Raw genomic sequence first — 18808 nt, 5'->3', positions numbered from 1 at the left:
TTATATAAGAGGCATGTCCTGGGAGGGGGCAAATCAGACCTCCACACGCGTTGCCTTCTCCTAGCCAATAGCTTGCTCAGAACGTGGATATTACAACGTGCAGTTTCATTCATCAAGGGGATTTTCAGGCTCTGGCATCAAACTGCTTTGAGTTTTTGGGTGAATGCTGGGCTTTTGGGTCTTTGCATTAACTCTGCCATAGAATCAAGCAGGTGCATCTGGCTGTTAGAAGAATTAATGGTGATTCAGGTAAGGATAAATTGGAGAAGTTATTTTCTTTTTTTCCCTTTGGGTGGGTTTGAGATTTTAGAAGAATTAGTCCTCTCTTTGAGAAGAGCTCAGAACTATTTAAGTTAGTCCCTCTGAATTGCTTTATAGTGTTACTCAGTGTATCATCGTTTTAATGTGAAATCCACCCTCTTCAAAATGTAGTTTCATTTTCAAACATTAAAGTGAGGATTCCGTTTTACTTTCTGTGCATGAAGTTTTTTTTAATGAAAGAACTATAGTTGCTAAGATACTAATTACACATAGTTTCCTGGTTTGGAGCTGAAGTCTTATAATTTTAGAAAGTATGCTTAAAAGGTTGGGCAGCGGAAATCGATGGGTTTGCATTTGATTTATAAAACAATGATGTTACATGTGTGTCAGACTTTTCCCTATTAAAGGCCAAATTTTGAGATAGACCGCTTAATCTGTTCTGACATGAGATTCCCCCACCCCCCATCTCTCCTCTCTCCGTGTTTCCTGGTGGTGGGATCCACTCAGCTCCTCTGCTCAGGCATGTGGTTTAGTCTGTGTACATTCAGTGCAGTGGCATTTTTCTTGAAAAAGTGACTAAGGCTTCTTGGATGAATTCTGTCTTTGAAAGAGGTGGTAGAGTTGCATCAGAAAAGCATTTACAGTAAATGGCTCCCCCCCCTTTCCTGTAATGACCACATGTGAAAGAATGCATTAATTCTTGTTTTGAGGAAATGAGAGTTGTAGAATTCTATGAAAAACTCCCTTTTTATCATTAATTAACCAGATTTGAAGTTAAAAATTCTAAAATCTGAACCACTTTCTGCTGTGTAAATAAATGTTGCAAAAATATCCAGTTTTTCACTCCATATTCTATATGGAGTAACCAATTATATTGAGTTCAAGAAGAGAGGAAATAATGTTGACGATGGCACTAGTTAAAGCATACGCCTAACCTAAATTAATTTCTTCATAGTCATTTTCCATATTAAATTAATAATTTCTTACGTGTGTTGCTGATTTGTTTCAGGATTTGTTTCTCTGTGTGGTAGAAGCTGAATCTAGAAGGAAACTCCCATAGCTCATCTAGCCAGGGGTTCTCTTGGGAAAAGTACCGCCCCCTAGGGGACCTGATAGGAATGAGATATAGTGTTTGGTTCTGCAGTGAAGGGCTTTTAATGGATGGGAGCCCGAGATTTTAGATGTTCCACCGCGGAAAAGACAGAAAGAGCTGTCCTTTATCCCCTGTGACTTTCAGCTGTCATTTTGGATATAAAAATATGTTTGTAATTACTTTAGCCTTGAGTTAAGTCCATTTTATATAAGGATGCAGGATAACATTTACATACTTTTAATTTTTTTTTTAACGTTTATTTTTGAGAGAGAAAGAGACAGAATGGGAATGAGGAGGGTGGGGGGAGAGGGAGAGGGAGACACAGAATCTGAAGCAGGCTCCAGGCTCTGAGCTGTCAGCACAGAGCCCAGCGCGGGTTGCGAACTCACAAACTGCAAAATCATGATCTGAGCCAGGAGTTGAAAGCTAAACCGACTGAGCCACCCAGGTACCCCTTGCATACTTTTAATATACACAGAATATACTTATTTTCATCCTTTGGCCCATCCATACCTCTCCTATTTCGTTTTCCAGTACTTTTAAGATGGAAGGCTTCTGACTTGGCTCCTCTGAATCCAAGCTGTTCTTATATAAGTAAGCTGTAAGCTTTTCATTATATAGTTAATTGGACCTAAAAATTATTTATATATTATTTATATATTGGGTATATAGTGTTTTATTATAAATTGTTTTTCTTTTACTTTCTCCTTTATATTACATTTAGAGCATTATATTGATGTTTTAAAGGTTATATGTATGCTAGTTACTATTTATTAATGAATTTTATTTCAGAATAGCAAATAGGGCGTTGCAGAATTTTTGGTTCTAAAAACAGGGCTTTGAGACTAGTAGGGTTTTGAACCAATAATCCATTCTGTCTCTCTACTTTCAGGAGGGACAGTATGCATGCAAGCCACCCAGGTGGGAGGGATGTTTATCTTCTCTGTGAAGTTCTCCAAGGAAGACTGCACATGTACCTCATTAATATGTTTTAGTATCTTGAAGACTTCATATTAAGCTAGTTCTTCCTTAGTAATAATTTCCAGGAGTCTTCATTATGTCACTGGAAAAACACGACCTTTGGTTTTCCCTCTTTTTGTAGGAAAGGACAGACAGGTATTGAGAGACGCTTATAAGTCATCCTGCAAGCCAGCAGAGGAGTTAAAAACAGACTCAGGTTGGGCCGCCTGGGTGACTCAGTCATTTAAGCGTCTGACTTCAGCTCAGGTCATGATCTCACGGTTTGTGAGTTTGAGCCCCGCGTTGGGGTCTGTGCTGACAGCTCAGAGGCAGGAGCCTGGTTCAGATTCTGTGTCTCCCTCTCTTTCAGCCCCTTGCCTGCTCACGCTCTATCTCTGTCTCTCAAAAATAAACAAACATTAAAAAAAATTTAAAAAGAAAAAAACAGACTCAGGTTTTCTTGAACAATGGCCTTGGCCTCATTGTCTCCTTACCGTGAACATGCTCTACATGTGCGATTCTGATTTCTGACTGTGCTGTAAGAATAGCACATCGTGGGTAACTGTTGTCAGTGTAGTGGAATTAAATCACCAGAATCACAGCTGTGAGCTTATGGTTCCTGGGCACATGCCCGTGCTGTTCACTCAGACCTGTTGTTTGGGGCCACTCTTTTTAATTTGGTAGCTCTTTTTCTTGGATTGTTAGTCCTTGTGGTATTTTGTTGTCATTGTTTTTCTTGTTATGTCGACGTGATGTAATTATTGCTTCTCCATATTTCTAGGGAAGCTAATAATTAATAAAGTTGTCTTTTGAGTTCTTTATAAAATGTCTTCACTCCCTTGAGTTTTCTGTTTCTTCCGGGGTCTTTCTGTTGTTTATTTCCGCTTTGCGTCGCAGGCTTTCTTTAAATGTATTCCTGCCCTTGACACTTCGTTCACATAAAGATGAGGTGGCACGAAGGCTGACCGGGGCTCTGTGCACGTGGGCACGTCTTGCCACTGGCAGCCTCCCCTCTGGTGGCACAGAAGCAGCTCTCATGTTGGGGAGCCACCAAGCGTCAGAGGAAAGAGGGCTTGACTTTGGGGTTCTCAGAACCACACTAGCGGTTAGTCCTCACCAGACTTTTTGTTTAGTTTCTTTGGAGAGTTAACTTTTCATTTTGAGTTTTTGCCTGGCGGCCTATAAGATTTGTTGTTTTGAGATAGACCGCTTTTGAGATAGACCTGATAAACACAGGAATTAGGCATGGAAGGAACGATTGTTGACACCGGACTTTTCAGTTAATCTTCTCCTTTCTGCCGTTCTCGTTGTTTCTTTCCCATATTGCGTTTGCTTTTTCTTTTCTTTTTTTTTTTTTTTTTAATTTATTTATTTTGAGAGTGAGTGAGAGAATGAGCAGGAGAGGGGCACAGAGAGGGAGAGCAAGAATCCCCAGCGTGCTCCAAGCTGTCAGCACCCAGAGCCCAGCGTGGGGCTCAAACTCCCAATCCATGAGATCATGACCTGAGTCGAAGTCAAGAGTCGGACGCTCAACCGACTGAGCTACCCAGGCACCCCTGTTCTTGCCTTTTCTGAGTCTAGAGCCTCTTTGGGGTTTCACTGGGGAAGTCAGTCCCCACCCCCACCCCCGCCCCACCGTCTCAGCAGCAACCCTCCGAGAACTCTTTGGGCGGTAAGCTGCCTCTGCTCAACTTCATCACTCAGTACTTCTCCGTCATTTTCTGGCTTCCAGACATTTCTTGAAATCTCTCAGGCCCCTGATAGTCTTTTTATTGTTGTGGGTGTATATAATTTTTGTTTTTATAACTGCAGTGGGATCTTTCGTGTACCCTGACTACTATTTTGAAATGGTGTCTTAGTATAGGTTACTACAAACAAAGTACTGTAGACTGGGTGGCTTACAAACAATGGAAATTTACTCCTCACAGTCCTGGAGGCTGGCTCATAGACAGCCATCTTCTTGCTGTGACCTCCTTTGGTGGAAGGAGGAAGAGAGCTCTCTGGGATCTCCTTTATAAGCACACTAATCCCATTCCTCAGAGCTCCACCCTCATGGCCTAATCACTTCCCAGAGGCCCCACCTCCCAATGCCATCAGATTAGTATTCTGACTTGGGAATTTTGGGGCAGACGGGAAGGTCTTTCATTTGTTGATTTGTCGGAAGTATATCTGAAGATGGGGCCCTGGGTGGCTCAGTCAGTTAAGAGTCCACCTCTTGATCTCAGCTCAGATCTTGATCTCAGGGTCGTTAGTTCAAGCCCCAAGTTGGTCTCCACCCTGGGCGTGAAGCCTACTTAACAAAGAAAAGAAAAGAAGTATATTTGAAGAATTAAATGAGCCTGGGGAAAGATTTGATGGGGGCACAAGAACTGCAGTGAGTATTGGGTTTGGGGAAACTACTTAGAATAAGTTGGCTGGGAAGGAACAATGAGCTGATGTTGTTATACAGATATGCTTTCCAGCCACGGAGGCTATCACCATTAATCACAGAGCTCTCTCAAGAGGCTCTTCTGGCTCTATTGCTAGAAGACAAGATGTGTCTTGTCAAACATCCAGCTTCGTCATTAAAAAAAAATCTATAAATGTAGTGGTAGTTGTTTCTGATCATAATACAAATATAAATGTGGATATGCTTACTTTTAAATTTCTTCTCTGCCCTTTGGCATAGGAGTTCCTGAGAGAATCTACTATTCCTTCATTTCTAGAACTTCTATTCCTTAGGGGATAGACCCTCCTACTACTTCTCCCCTTTCTTGTAAGAAGCATCTCCTATTCTTCCTTCCCATTTCCTTTGTGAAAAAAATAAAAAATCCAAATTCGTATCGATCGTCCCTTTCTTGTGTTTGTTGTGTGGTACCTGCAAATGGATAGTAGAAACAATGAAGATGGGAAAAATTAGGTGTTCGCTAATTAGTGCTTTAACTTCCCTGACACAAGTGGTATCCATTTGTGTCTCAGAAGAAACTCTGAATTGATGTTTGCAATCTTACCATTAACTCATTTTACTTGGAAAAAAAATAGCCATTTTCTTGTGAAAAATCCTGGAGATCTTCTCTAGAGGTCCTCCATAGTTAGGGATGGTGGCCCTAACATAATCGAACCTGAAGCAGAATCTTCTCAGGCCTATCTGATCTCTGGAAGAGTACCAGGAGCCCCAAGTCTACCTCTGGCGTTTGCAAAGTAGTACAGTTAGATGCTAATTATTCTTTGCGTAGTGGCATAGAGGCAATTGAAGATAGTAAAGGTCCTTACTTACAGGAAACAGTAAGTTGTTCAGCTTAGAGCCTTTGGGGCAGTCCTAGATCCTAGGGCAGGCCCCCTGAGACCATGCCCCTGGAAGCAGATACGGAGAATACTGAAATGTCCTGAGCTCCCAGGGAAGCAGGACATACTTGTAATTTTACTTCTGGTATTGGCCAGAATGAGTATCATCAGCCTGTTCTAAGTAACTTTCTTCCCAAATTTACTTTCTTTTATCTATCCCCCTTAACCTGCTGGCGGTGAGGAATGTGTTGAATACAGGTTATCACTTGTATACTGAAAAATGGTGAACCTAAAAAGGACCTTCTGTGAGCATTTAGAACACGCTTACTTTGGCTTTTGGAACCTGGGATATCGATTGGCTTTTACTGTTGGATGAGAGGAAACCCAGCAAATTCCTTCTTTTTCCTTTGGAGAAAATACCGTCTGTAGGTGGTCCCAAAGAAATGAGACAGCCACAATAGTTGTCAAACTGGTTGTCTGTTACTCAGAGTAGTTCAGATATAGTCTCCCTTTGTTGGGGCCAAGGGATACAAATCAAATCCCATTCTTCAGGGGGACTTGGGGATATAAAGACATTTAGGGAGCCCTCCCAGCCCTCCTTTTTAATAGGTGTAAAATTTACACGTGGAAAAATGCACTGATGTCAAATGTAGTCTTGTAACCGAACCACAGTTAACACGTAGAGCATTTCTACCCTCCAGGTTCTCTCATGCCCCCATCCAGTCCCTCTCCATCCCCATTGACAAATGCTTTCTGATTTGTCATAATAGAATTTTTTTCTCCTGTTACTGACCTTTATATAGATGGACTCCACATGTATTTTTTCAGGCTTGGCCTCTCACCCCAGTTTTATGTTTTTGTGTGGATCAGGTGTTCTTTCTTCCTTTATTGCCAGGTGGTATTCTGTCATACGAATACACCCAATTTGTCACTCCACTTTCCTATTGACAGACGTTTGGGTTGTCTTCATCTTTTCGGCTGTTGGGAATCTGAAGCTGTTGTGAGAGCTCACTCACCCCTCTTGTAGATCCAGGCTTAATTGCTGGGCCGTACCGTGCACGTATGTCTTTATGAGAAACTTCCAAGCAGTTTTGCAAAGTAATTGTGCCTTTTATGCCCCAGCCAGCAGTCGACGAGAGTTCCAGGTGTTCTGGTTCCTTTTTAGCATTTGTATATTGTTGGTTCTTCTGATTTTAGCCATTTTTCTGGATATGAAGTGGTTTCTCATTTGGTTTTTAATTTGTATTTCCTTGATGACCAACATATTCTTACTGGACGTTTGTAGACTTTCCTTTTTGGAGTATCTGTGTAATATTTTACCCATTTTTTTTTTAATTTTTGAAGGGGCCATTTTGTATTGTATTGTGTGTCTTACTATTGTAGGTTGGTAAGAGATTTTATATATATATAAAATCTGGAGAGATATATATGGATTATATATATATATATGTATGTATGTATGTATATGTATATATATCAGAAAACTGTGATGCAAATATATTCCAGTCTGTGGCTTACCTTTCATTGTCTTAAAAATGTCTTAAGGTAGAGGTGAAGGTTCCTTTTTTTGCACGTTTCTCGAGTTGTTCCAGTACAATCTATTGAAAAGACTTTCCTTTCCCCATTGAACTGCTTTGGCGCCTTTGTTGCAGATCCGTTGTCCATATATGTGTTGGTCTTTTCAAAGGAACCTGAAGAATGTTTGCATAGACCACGTGTGGCATGCACTTAAGTCTAGGAAATGAGTTCACATTGGCCAACTGTAATAAGCCTCAAGTGGCTGACTGCCTTAAACTTCTATATCATGGAACATTTGCGTTAAAGGTCACTGACAGACACATATGGGGGGTGCTTTTTGCTTGCTAACCCAGCTGAGACTTCCAGAAGTCCCAGTGTTCCCACACTAAATATAAGGCTCTTATCTGCAAAGAGAGAACACCGTCAAGTCTGTGAGACCCAGCCTCAGCCTGCAGGCAACTTCGCAGAGAACTAAATAGTAATTTTTCTTATTTGAAAACTGGATATGCATGAATTTAACATAACTGATTTGGAACTCATTATAGTTAAGTGTGGGTCCGACTAAAAAAATATTACTCTTAAGAAGGAGATTTTTCATAATGTAAAGAAGCTTGTGAAGAAAAATTTGTTCTGATAACTTGTGCACATTGTGTGCCGAAATAGATTTGCTGACTTTAAACGAGTGTTGCCTATGAGTAGAATCTCTACCTGGAAAGGTTTTTGTAAACAGTTTTACATAGTATTTTTACTTGAATATAGTAAAAAAAAAACATTTTATCTTAAAAGATGCCTTAATTTGAAAACCAAAGGATGAATAGAGGAAGCATACCAAAGTTACCCAGGTAGAATAAATGGTGATAGTCTCTTTTTCGATACCTTGATTTTTAGAATCTTAGCATTCGTGTTTTCATGGTATGGCACTGGAGCTCAGCGCTTGAGCCCATGACTGACGCTGGCCTGTCTGGGTTGGGCCACCAGCTCTCCTAGTCGTCACAGGCAACGGACTTAAGCCTCTGTGTCTCCCCCTAAAACTCGGAGAATAAGAGTGTCTGAAGGAAGTTCAGACTTAGAGCTGAGCAGGCTCATAGTGAACCCTATGTAACTTTTGGCCAGTCGTAACATTATATTACTTTCATGATAAAAACATATGCAGAAAGGAAATTTTTTTAGAAAGAAAAAGCCAGGAAGCAAAAGTAAATTACAGTATCGTATGGTTCAGACACCTCGCTGTTCATAGTAGACTTCCCAGTTGGTTGAGTTGGTCAGATTTTACTGTTAATTCTCCCCCAGAAGGGAGTAGAACTAAGGGATTTTCTTTTGAGCTCCTTGGGAGATGTTTGCCCTGAAAATACAAGAGGCACTCCATGCTAATTGCTGGACTTACTCTTGTCTCCATAAAAAGATTTTACAAGGGAAGGGAAGCTATTCTTTCAAGCTCATGTCTTCCTCTCCTCCTGCTTTGCTCGGTTAACTCAAGTATAACACATCCACTCACTTGAAATACCACTTTCCCTAGTCCTGTGTTTGGACTTGCACAGCCGTGCTCAGCTCCTGGCCCGTTTTTGCTTTCTCCAGCAATTTCCCTGTCAGTGCGGGAACTAGAACCGAGTCTCGGAAAAGTGGCCGCGATGGGCCTTTTAGCCCGCTCGTCTTCCCCACGGGACGTTGGAAGGGGGGAGGTGTCTGACCCTCACTGTAATCCTGTGGGCACACGCAGCAGGGTTGATGATACCCGGCAGCAAAATCCAGCTGGGGCTAAACGTGAAGGTTGCTAACGCACTGTTGATGATGTAATTCCAGGTGAGATATGATGTTTTTGCCACACGTACAAACCAGGTTTGCCCATAGAAGGAAGTGTGAGCCTTCTCCACATGGTCACAGGATGGCCATCATAGTTCCTGTGAAGCATTTGTCTTTGTTGTGCACATGTGGTTAAGGCTTGAGGAAAACTGATACTATTACGGCTGACTTACCTGATCTTACGATATTGGAGATGAGACTTCTCATGAGGTCTGCTCAGTGCAGTCCAGTTCTTGTTTATGTTCTCGGTGATTTTTGGTAAAGGCTACAGGTGCATAGAATCCTTGCCTGTGGCTCTCCTGAGCTGACATTCTGCAAGGTGACTTTTCCTCCCTGCTGTCCCCGCCCATCTCGTCCCTCAGCAGCTCCTGCAAGCACTTGTTAGCTCGCTCCTCCACCTCACTTCCTTCTGCAGCGGCTCCTGCGTCACAGGCGAGCTCACTTGGTTGGGTTCTCACCCTGTCAACAAGCTTCGTCCGCGCCTGCCTCGCCTCTGGTTGCAGCCAAAGAGGAGTCTTTCCTTATGCCCACAGCTCCAGATCCCAGCCCCAGCTTCCCGCACCTTCTCAGAGACGTTCTCTCTGACCTGATACCTGCCATTCACTTTTTCCTATGCACATTTAAGCCTACACATGTCTCGGGGCGCCTGGGTGGCTCAGTCGGTTGAGCGTCCAACTTCGGCTCAGGTCATGATCTCGAGGTTTGTGAGTTCGAGCCCCGCGCCGGGCTCTGTGCTGACAGCTCAGAGCCTGGAGCCTGCTGCGGATTCTGTGTCTCCGTCTCTCTCTGCCCCTTTCCTGCTCACACTCTGTCTCTCTCTCAAAAATAAACATGAAAAAAAATTTAAACCTACGCATCTCACTAAACGCACTCGGGCGCGCGCACACACACACATACACAGGACTTCAGTATTGCCTTGCTTTTTGGCTCCCTCTCTGTTTACTTGTCCTGCTAGGGCCAAACTTCTTGGAAGAATTGCCTCTATAGCTGCCTCCTCTTTCTCTCACTCCCGCCCCCTCCTCCGGGTGCTCCAGGTTGGCTCTCGTATCTGTGACCAAACTGGTACTGCTCCAGCCAGAGCTGGAGGTGGCCTCCCTGTCCTGCTGTTGCCACGTGGACCAGATACGTTTGGATTCTTACCTTCTAGGACCTCACGACAGTGACGGTGTTTGGTGTCCTGTCCTCTTTGGCCTCCAGGACCCCGCCTTGCCCCTTCAGCTTGTTCTCCCTGTTGCCTTCGTTCTTTCCAGTTGTCTCTAAGCTCCATGCTTTGTGTTCAGATGCTAATGGGACATTTCCACTTTGATATCTTGCTGGCATCTCCTATCCAACAGGTTCCAAACGGATCCAGGTTACCCAGGCTTGAAAGCTGCGGCTTCCTGACCCTTCTCTCTCCTCCCCTTCCAAATCCACAAAGAAACCAAGTCTGGTCAAGTTCTTGAATCCATCCGCTTTGTCTGCAGTGTGTCCTTCCTGTTTTTCATCACCTTTGACCACAGTTCTTGCCTTCGCACCTGTCTCCCTGCGATTGGTATTCTCTCCCAATCCGCTCTGCATTTAGGTGTCTTCCTGACTGCATCCAGAGTGAGGCCTCTAAAAAGCATCTGTGTTGTGTCAGTCACTTCATTCCCTGAATTCTTACCCGTTTCTATGATCTCTTCTCCCCAAATTGACTGGGGCCTCTGCGAGGCTTGCATCCTCACCCCGTGCATAAAGAAGTCATCAAATCACTTAGGATTTACTCAGAGATGGAGAACAGAGTTACTTTCCCCTCCACACAGCAGAATTTCATGAAAACCCTCACTGGACGTCAGTCCCTCCACCCTCCAGAATTCCTGATTGCTCCCAGCCCTCCACCCTTCCCCCCACTCACCTGTCTGTGCTTCCCAGCCCCGGCCTCCCCCTACCCGTAGTTCTCCTGCCGTTTGCCCACTTCTCTTTTTGTACTCCAAGCAGCTCTGCCCTTTGCTGAACGTTCTGATCTGAGTTGCATCCCTGTCTTAGATTGGGTTCTAATTAATTGGTTCATGGACAGTGCCTAAAACTGTGTGACTCATAGTAGTGATCAGTCAGACTTGCCCCGATGATAATAATAACATTTGCTATTGACAGCATTACTTCCAACAGGTTTCCAGACCTGTAGACCAGATGGGAGCCCCCTTTGGGTGTGCCAGTAGCGCCTTGTGCCTCCATTAAATCATAATAGCCAGTTCTCTGAGGGAAGGGTGACGACACCCCGCTCGCCATCCAGCGCCTAGCCCAGTGCCTGGTGTGGAGTGCACAGTGTGGACTATGGACTCCATAAATACTTCTTGAACAGATTTAATAAAATGACTCACAGAAAGAACATTCCAGTTCTGCTGTTCTTATCTTTAATAAGGCACTCTTTAAAAAATAAGACTTAACGAACGAAACATAAGTGTGTTCTAGGAGTTTGTCACTAAATCCCGTGTTACTGAGTGAGCCTGGGCAAACTCTCTGGGTGTCTGTGTCCCCCGAACAGCTTTACCTAAGGGCCTTTGTCCAGCTCCAAAACTCTTCGGGTCTGCAGCTGGAGTCCTCAGTAAGGATGGAGTACATTTCTAGGACCCAGAGTTTCCTGCGTTCCTTCCCGTTAGCTGATGAGAAGACGTCATTGTGTTGCTTGGGCTTGCAGGTTCTTTCCTAGTTGTGGGGAATTTTTCAAGCTGGCTGTAATGAGAGGGTCTCAAAAAACCACAGAGAGGTCTGGTATGTTCTCTTCAAGTGAAACACAACGTCCCTTCTTATTTTCAGTTTTGATCTCCTGTGTTACGGAGCTGACTTCTGTAATTATCCCTGAAGAATCTACTATTGGAAATAAGGATTAGTTTATTTCAATACCTGTGCCTTTGACATCCTTTAAACTCTTCTTTCATTGCCAAATCAGAAGCCTTCTTCAGGACTTCTGATTCTAACGATTTTGGTTCTTTCAAGTACGTATATGTATAATTAATTGTAAAATATGTACAGCATAAAATGCAGTCTTCACATTTGTAAGTGTGCAGGTCCGGGGCATCAAGTACATTCACATTGTTGAACAGCTGTCACCATCATCTATCTCCAGAACCCTTTGGTCTTGCAAGACTGAAACTCCACACCCATTACGCGCTAACTCCTCTTTTCCCTTCCCCCAGCCCCTGGCAACCACTATTCTGCTTTCTGTCTATGGATTGACTACTGTAGGTACCTCATTTCAGTGGAGTCACACAGTCCTTGTCCTCTTGCCACTGGCTTATTTCACTTCGCAGAGTATCCTCAAGGTTCAACCTTATTGTGGCAGGTGTCAGAGTTGCCTTACTGTCTAGGGCTGAATAATATTCCATCGCGTTTATAGACCACATTTTGTTTATCCATTCATTCGCTGGTGGGCACCTGGGTTGCTTCCATCTTTTGGCTGTTAGGAGTAATGCTGCTGTGAACATAGATACACATGTATCTCTTCGAGACCCTTCGAATTATTTTGGATAATGATTTTTTGAACCTTCTGTCTTGATGCTTCTGTCGTTTTCATCAACTCCTGCCCTTCCTCTTTTGGCCACTAAACTACCCCTCTCCCGTCAGCTTTCTTCACTATTTTCCTAATCATGTCCTGCCGTTGGGATGGATCCTCATGCTTCAGGATGACCCTCACAGAACCACTGCATGGAGAAACACTGACGTCTGAGAAGTAGGATTTGTTCGCACCTCCGACACTCCCATCGATTCCTGCTGTTTTCTGAAAGGTGTGCCACTGGTTCTTAAAGTGAAAAAAATAAAAATCCCTTAGTCATGGGGCAGATTTTTGTGACTATAAGGCCTTCTCTTATTTTGAAATTTAACTGTTAATAGTAGTATCTTCTTGATATATCAATCTTTTTTTTTTTTAATATGAAATGTATTGTCAGATTGGTTTCCATACAACACCCAGTGCTCATCCCCAAAGGTGCCCTCCTCAATACCCATCACCCGCTCTCCCCTCCCTCCCACCCCCATCAACCCTCAGTTTGTTCTGTTTTTAAGAGTCTCTTATGCTTTGGCTCTCTCCCACTCTAACCTCTTTTTTTTCTTCCCCTCCCCCATAGACTTCTGTTAAGTTTCTCAGGATCCACATAAGATGAAAACATATGGTATCTGTCTTTCTCTGTATGACTTATTTCACTTAGCATAACACTCTCCAGTTCCCATCCACGTTGCTACAAAAGGCCATATTGCATTCTTTCTCGTTGCCAAGTAGTATTCCATTATGTATATAAACCACAATTTCTTTATCCATTCGTCAGTTGATGGACATTTAGGCTCTTTCCATAATTTGGCTATTGTTGAGAATGCTGCTATAAATATAAACATTGGGGTACAAGTGCCCCTGTGCATCAGCACTCCTGTATCCCTTGGGTAAATTCCTAGCAGTGCTATTTCTGGGTCATAGGGTAGACCTATTTTTAATTTTTTGAGGAACCTCCACACTGTTTTCCAGAGTGGCTGCACCAGTTTGCATTCCCACCAACAGTGCAAGAGGGTTCCCGTTTCTCCACATCCTCTCCAGCATCTATAGTCTCCTGATTTGTTCGTTTTGGCCCCTCTGACTGGTGTGAGGTGATATCTGAGTGTGGTTTTGATTTGTATTTTCCTGATGAGGAGCAACGTTGAGCATCTTTGCATGTGATATATCAGTCTTACAATTGTGATATTGACATTTATTTATTGTCATGGAAACAATATATGACAAGGGTAGAAAACATGTAAGATACAGAAAAAAAAAATCACACACAGAAGCACTACTGAAAGGTGACCATTATTAACATCATGTTGCATATTCTTCTTGTCTTTTTAATGTGAATTTTTGCATATTTAAGATCATACTGTTTTGTATTTCTTTTTTGCACATAAGAATAAGGTATAAGCATTCTTTTGTTAAGAAGGTCTTTGTAAATAATTACGTTATGTGACTGAAAATATTTATAGGGTGCTGACTAGCTTACATAACATTTTTCCAGTTATAAAAATAAGATTTCCTTTAGAAAATGTCATATATAAATATCTTAATATTATAAAGAAGTAACAAAAAATCTAAATTGCCTGCCCCTTCTTAATCTTTTAAAATTATTCTTTTCTAGTATCTTTTTGAGATTAGCTTTTGTATACCCCATTTGTCCGTGCTTCCTTCTCTCTCCGCTTTCCTTTCTTACTAAGCAATATTGATACCATCTTCATACACAATTTTAATTTCTTTTTAAATTTTTTTTCAACGTTTATTTCTGAGAGACAGAGAGAAACAAAGCATGAGGAGGGGAGGGGCAGAGAGAGAGGGAGACACAGAATTCGAAGCAGGCTCCAGGCTCTAAGCTGTCAGCACCGAGCCCGATGCGGGGCTTGAACCCACAAACCATGAGATCATGACCCAGGCTGAAGTCAGACACTTAACTGACTGAGCCAGCCAGGCGCCCTCACAATTTTAATTTTTTTTAATGTTTATTTATTTTTGAGAGACAGAGAGAGATAGAGTGAAAGCAGAGGAGGAGCAGAGAGAGAGGGAGAGACAGAATCTGAAGCAGGCTCCAGGCTTTGAGCTGTCAGCATAGAACCCGATGTTGGGCTCGAACCCACGAACCATGAGATCATGACTTGAGCTGAAGTTGGAAGGTTAACTGACTGAGCCACCCAGGTGCCCCCATACACAGTTTTTATATCCAGCAGTTTCATCCAACATTGTATCCTGCTATTTCCAATGTCATTAAGTACTCTCCATTAAACACATGAATTTACCTACTGAGTCAGATGCTCCCCTCCATGTTTAATAGCAATTTTAGGTGATTGTAAGTATGTCCTTGTACAGTTACCTTCCTGTGTATCTGTGATTGTTTCTTGAGGTGGTATTTATAGAGCTGTTCTGAGTCAGAACAGTTTTAAGGCTTTATAAAAAGATACTGCTTGGTTTCCTGAAAGGATGCTCTCCCCTCACTCTGCCGGCTTAACTCTTTGTTGTCCATCTTTGTGAATTTGGTGGTTGTTTGCTAGCGAAATCCAACTCTGTTTCGTGTTAATTGGCCATTTATGTTTTGGAGTGAATTGTCTGTTAATAACTTTTACCTTCTACATTTATAAATGATATGAGGTTTATTTCCCTGTTGCAAGTATTTTGTTTTTTTCTTTACCTTTCACTTCAGTTGCTTTTGGACTTACAGGTCATACATGTTCACATGAATGTGTTTACATAAACATTTTAATGTAGTCAGATTGATTTCCCATTATATTGCCTTTTGTTACTTTTTTCGTTACTTCTTTTCCTATCTCTGATTCAGAAATGTCTCCTAATTGCATTCTTTTCCCCCTTCCTACATTTAACTCTTTAATCTCCACAGAATTAATTTTGGTGAAGGTTGTAAAGTAGGAGCTCACATTAGTTGTTCTGGAATATCCTCTTACTCCCATGTGTGTCCCAAAATCCCAGCGAAGCTGCAACGTGCACCAAAACATGTGCTTTTTCTTACTTTAGTGTCTTGATCTTCCCACTGGACAAGAGGAGGAGGCTCTGATGTATACCTGTGAAGGGAGGAGCCAGGAAGAGGGCCTGGGACCAGTTCTCAGAGCTCTACCCCCAGTCCAGAACTTGCTCTGTGTCTGTCCAGCTCAGGAAGGTACTCCACACACACTGCCGGAGGACCGAGATAACAGTGACAAGGGTCAGGGGGCCCGTGAGTTAGGGACTGAGTGGCCCAGGGTGAGCCCCTCTCAGTCTTGACCCTGCTTCAGTTATTCACAACTACGATAAGCAACCAGGACTGTGCTCGTTGGAGACTTTACCTGAACCTCCGACTGTAGATGGAAGGCAGCACGTGGTGAAGAAGAGCCCTAACCTAGGAAAGCCAGAAAGCTTGGGTCCTGTTGCAGCTGTCAGTCAACGGTGCAACCTAGGAAAGTCTCTGAACTTCTCTAATTTCCTGACTTACAGAATTACGGAGCTGAGATGTACTCTGAGGTGTCTTCTCAGTAAATTATGGTCTAGGCAAGTGGCAGAGCTAGATCGTGCTGTGAATCTGTTGGGGGATCTTTCTTGAGAACTAATTCATCCTTCCTTAATTCAGCCAACCGGTGTGATACCGGAGATTAGGATCATTTAACAATGTCATTTAGTACTCTACCTTGGAGAATTTGTGCTTTTTACCTTTCCTAACTTTTCCTTAATCTACCTCAAGCTTCCCTGCCGAAAGACATCTGTTTTTCCTAACAATTTCTTCTTTTGCCCAGCCACATCTTGTGTTTGGGAATTAAAGAAAGATGACCTAGTTATCAAGTACCCAGAACTGATTCCTGTCACTGACCTTGCCCTACCTCTTGCCCGAAGCCGTGACACACTTTTTTCTAAAAAGCTGAAATAAAAATGGGAAAACCATTTTGAAAACTGTGAAGCATTCATAAGGTGATAAAAGTAGTATCTATGAGACACAAATACCTGCTCTCAACCATGTTAATTGCTTACTATTGGTATTCATAAATCATTTATTAACGTATCAGTAACTGAAATTGCATTGAGAAACAACCCACCACAGGCCAAACCTTTGGAATTTCACGTATCTTTATATTAACATACTTTATTTTAGAGAAGTAGCACAGAGAATATGTCTTAAGTAGCTCTTGTATAATAGAGTCGTCTGTCAGTCGGTCCGCTGTAGTCAGGTGTGTTTTAACACACATCTCCCACTTTTTGATTTCCAGAGCAAGTGAACGTGGTCTGGTATGTGTGGCATAACTTGTTTAACACATACGGGTAATTCAGATTCTATCTAATGGTGATCTTTTTACTAGTTTCGATGCTGCAGATGAAAATTTCAGTGCACTGGCATTCTCCTCTGGAGGATGTTATTTGCTGAACTAAAACACAGTGACCACTTCAAATCTGTACAACTTGGGCGGAGACTGGATGAATCTAAACAGCTTTCTCCTTTGTGCTCCAGGAACACAGAACACTATATATTAATAAGTATATTATTTCTTTAATGTATCCTTTATGTGTTTATACACAGCTGCAGCTGATGTTTTGTTCGATTACAATCCTGTATTGCCTGATCTTCAGATAACATGGAAAAATAGCCTTCAAAGTAAACCTTGAATGGATATGATCTTCACAGAAAACCTTTCCTTTATTAATTAAACTTTCACCTCTCACTGTGCATGGCTTTGATCTCATAGTTTTAAAAATGTCCCGAGGCCTTATTTTCAAGGCTTCCAAACAGATTATTACTTCTCAAAAGCCATACTATATTCATGGCTCAATGAATCCTAAAGACAGTATTTTTAAAACCCTCTTAAGCTTATTTTTCTTACGTGCTCGTCTACTGCATAATTTTCGTTGCTATGGGTCACATGATCCTTCCCGTCTGTAACACAGCCACTTAAAATTTTTACTTCCTGATTGAGCCATCAAGATTACGTAAAATGTAAATCGGTCTAAATACCCCAAAGCAGGAATTTTAAGGAAAAGATGTTTTCTTCTTCTGTTTCTTTATTGACGCCTAAAAAATCAGAGTGAGCGTGTGCCTGCCTATCTGTACTTGGAAATAAGAGACGGTTAGGGATTTTTTGTGTGTCCCGTCCCCTTTCACATTGAATCAGACTTTGCTTTCATTATAAAAATAATGTAGCAACTAGATAGACCGTGGGAGTGGTGTAGTTGCAGGGCTGAAATCAAAATGGTTCCCATTACTGAGAGAGCTGTTCATTTACTTATTACTCCTTTCATGATCTGAGTGAAGGTACAGCATCTCTCAGAAGGTAACGATCTGATGCTTCAGAATTGTAAATGGCCATTTAGTCTTGCTGCTGCCTGATAGAAATGAAAGTAATTTCCAGAAGGCTGGACGACACTTGTTTTATCATGGATCTTAAAATCCTTCACATTTTCTCAGAGCAGCTTTGAAGTTGTCATAGTAACAGCATGACATTTGAAGAGTCTTTTAAGTAGTTCTTTAGCTAGAGTTAATTAATTTTATTAACTCTGGATGTTTTTCTTCTTACTTCTCTCTGACAAACAGGGGCCGTAATTGCTCAAATATGTATTTCAGGTTCTTTATTTCTTGGTGACTACAATTTGAGAACTTGGTGTTTTGTTAAGCTGTTTCAGGAAAAGAACGAGAATGTCACCGATTGACTTCAGAAAGGTTAAACTTGGGGTTTTAGTTACTCGTCTGTAAAATTGCACTACCACGATAGGACCAGAACTTGGTTTTATTTAAAGAGGTGGATTATGGGAGATGTCCCCCCAAATTGAATGGTGATTTGCTCCAGGGATTATAGCTATCCTTTGGTTTGATTTGGATACATTTAAAATAAGAATTGAAGAACACGGAAGGGGGAATGTGTCAGACTTACAGGAGAAAATTATTTCTTTAAAAATGCAACACTCAGATACATCACCAAAAGCATATTCCACAAAAGAAAAAAAAAAGGAATAATCTGACTTTGTCAAAATTAAAAATGTAATAATACTCTTTGGAACTCTAAAATCTGCTAAAATAAATGATCCTCTAGGAAAGTTTGTGGGAACCTTCTACCGGGAGAAAGTAGGTCGGGATCTTCTGTTTGTAAAGCTCCATGGCAGAAATTCTTGCCATTATGGTGATTGGTGAGAAAGGGTCAGGTGGAGGGTCAGAAGAAATAACGATCCGTACCAGGTCTGGAAGCTGGAACTTTAAAAAGTATCAGGTGGTCGGTGCTTTTGTTTTCTTGTAAGAGTGACCAGAGAGGTGAACACAGAAGGTATCATGTGAGCTCTGGGGGTTTAATGCTGAGGCCGGTATCCTTCCTGTCCTGGGGAGTATTTGTTCAGGCAGGGGCAACTGAAGACCATGGGGACAGCAGCGTGTGCCCCCGACAGCAGTAAAGGTGCTAATGCACATCCAGTGATGTCAGGAGTTA

The 18808-nt window shown here is 42.1% G+C and overlaps 1 long non-coding RNA gene across 3 annotated transcripts in view; it reads left to right on the top strand.

Moving 5' to 3' along the window:
* LOC122488756 overlaps positions 1-18808 on the top strand; it is a 176784-nt gene that overhangs the window by 137636 nt on the left and 20340 nt on the right. The gene's annotated exons all lie outside the window — the stretch shown is intronic.

The sequence above is a fragment of the Prionailurus bengalensis genome, chromosome A2 (assembly GCF_016509475.1).
Source record: "Prionailurus bengalensis isolate Pbe53 chromosome A2, Fcat_Pben_1.1_paternal_pri, whole genome shotgun sequence".
In the NCBI taxonomy this organism is placed as follows: Eukaryota; Metazoa; Chordata; class Mammalia; order Carnivora; family Felidae; genus Prionailurus; species Prionailurus bengalensis.
The sequence above is the reverse complement of the archived record's forward strand: the minus strand, read 5'-3'. Positions and strand labels throughout refer to the sequence as shown.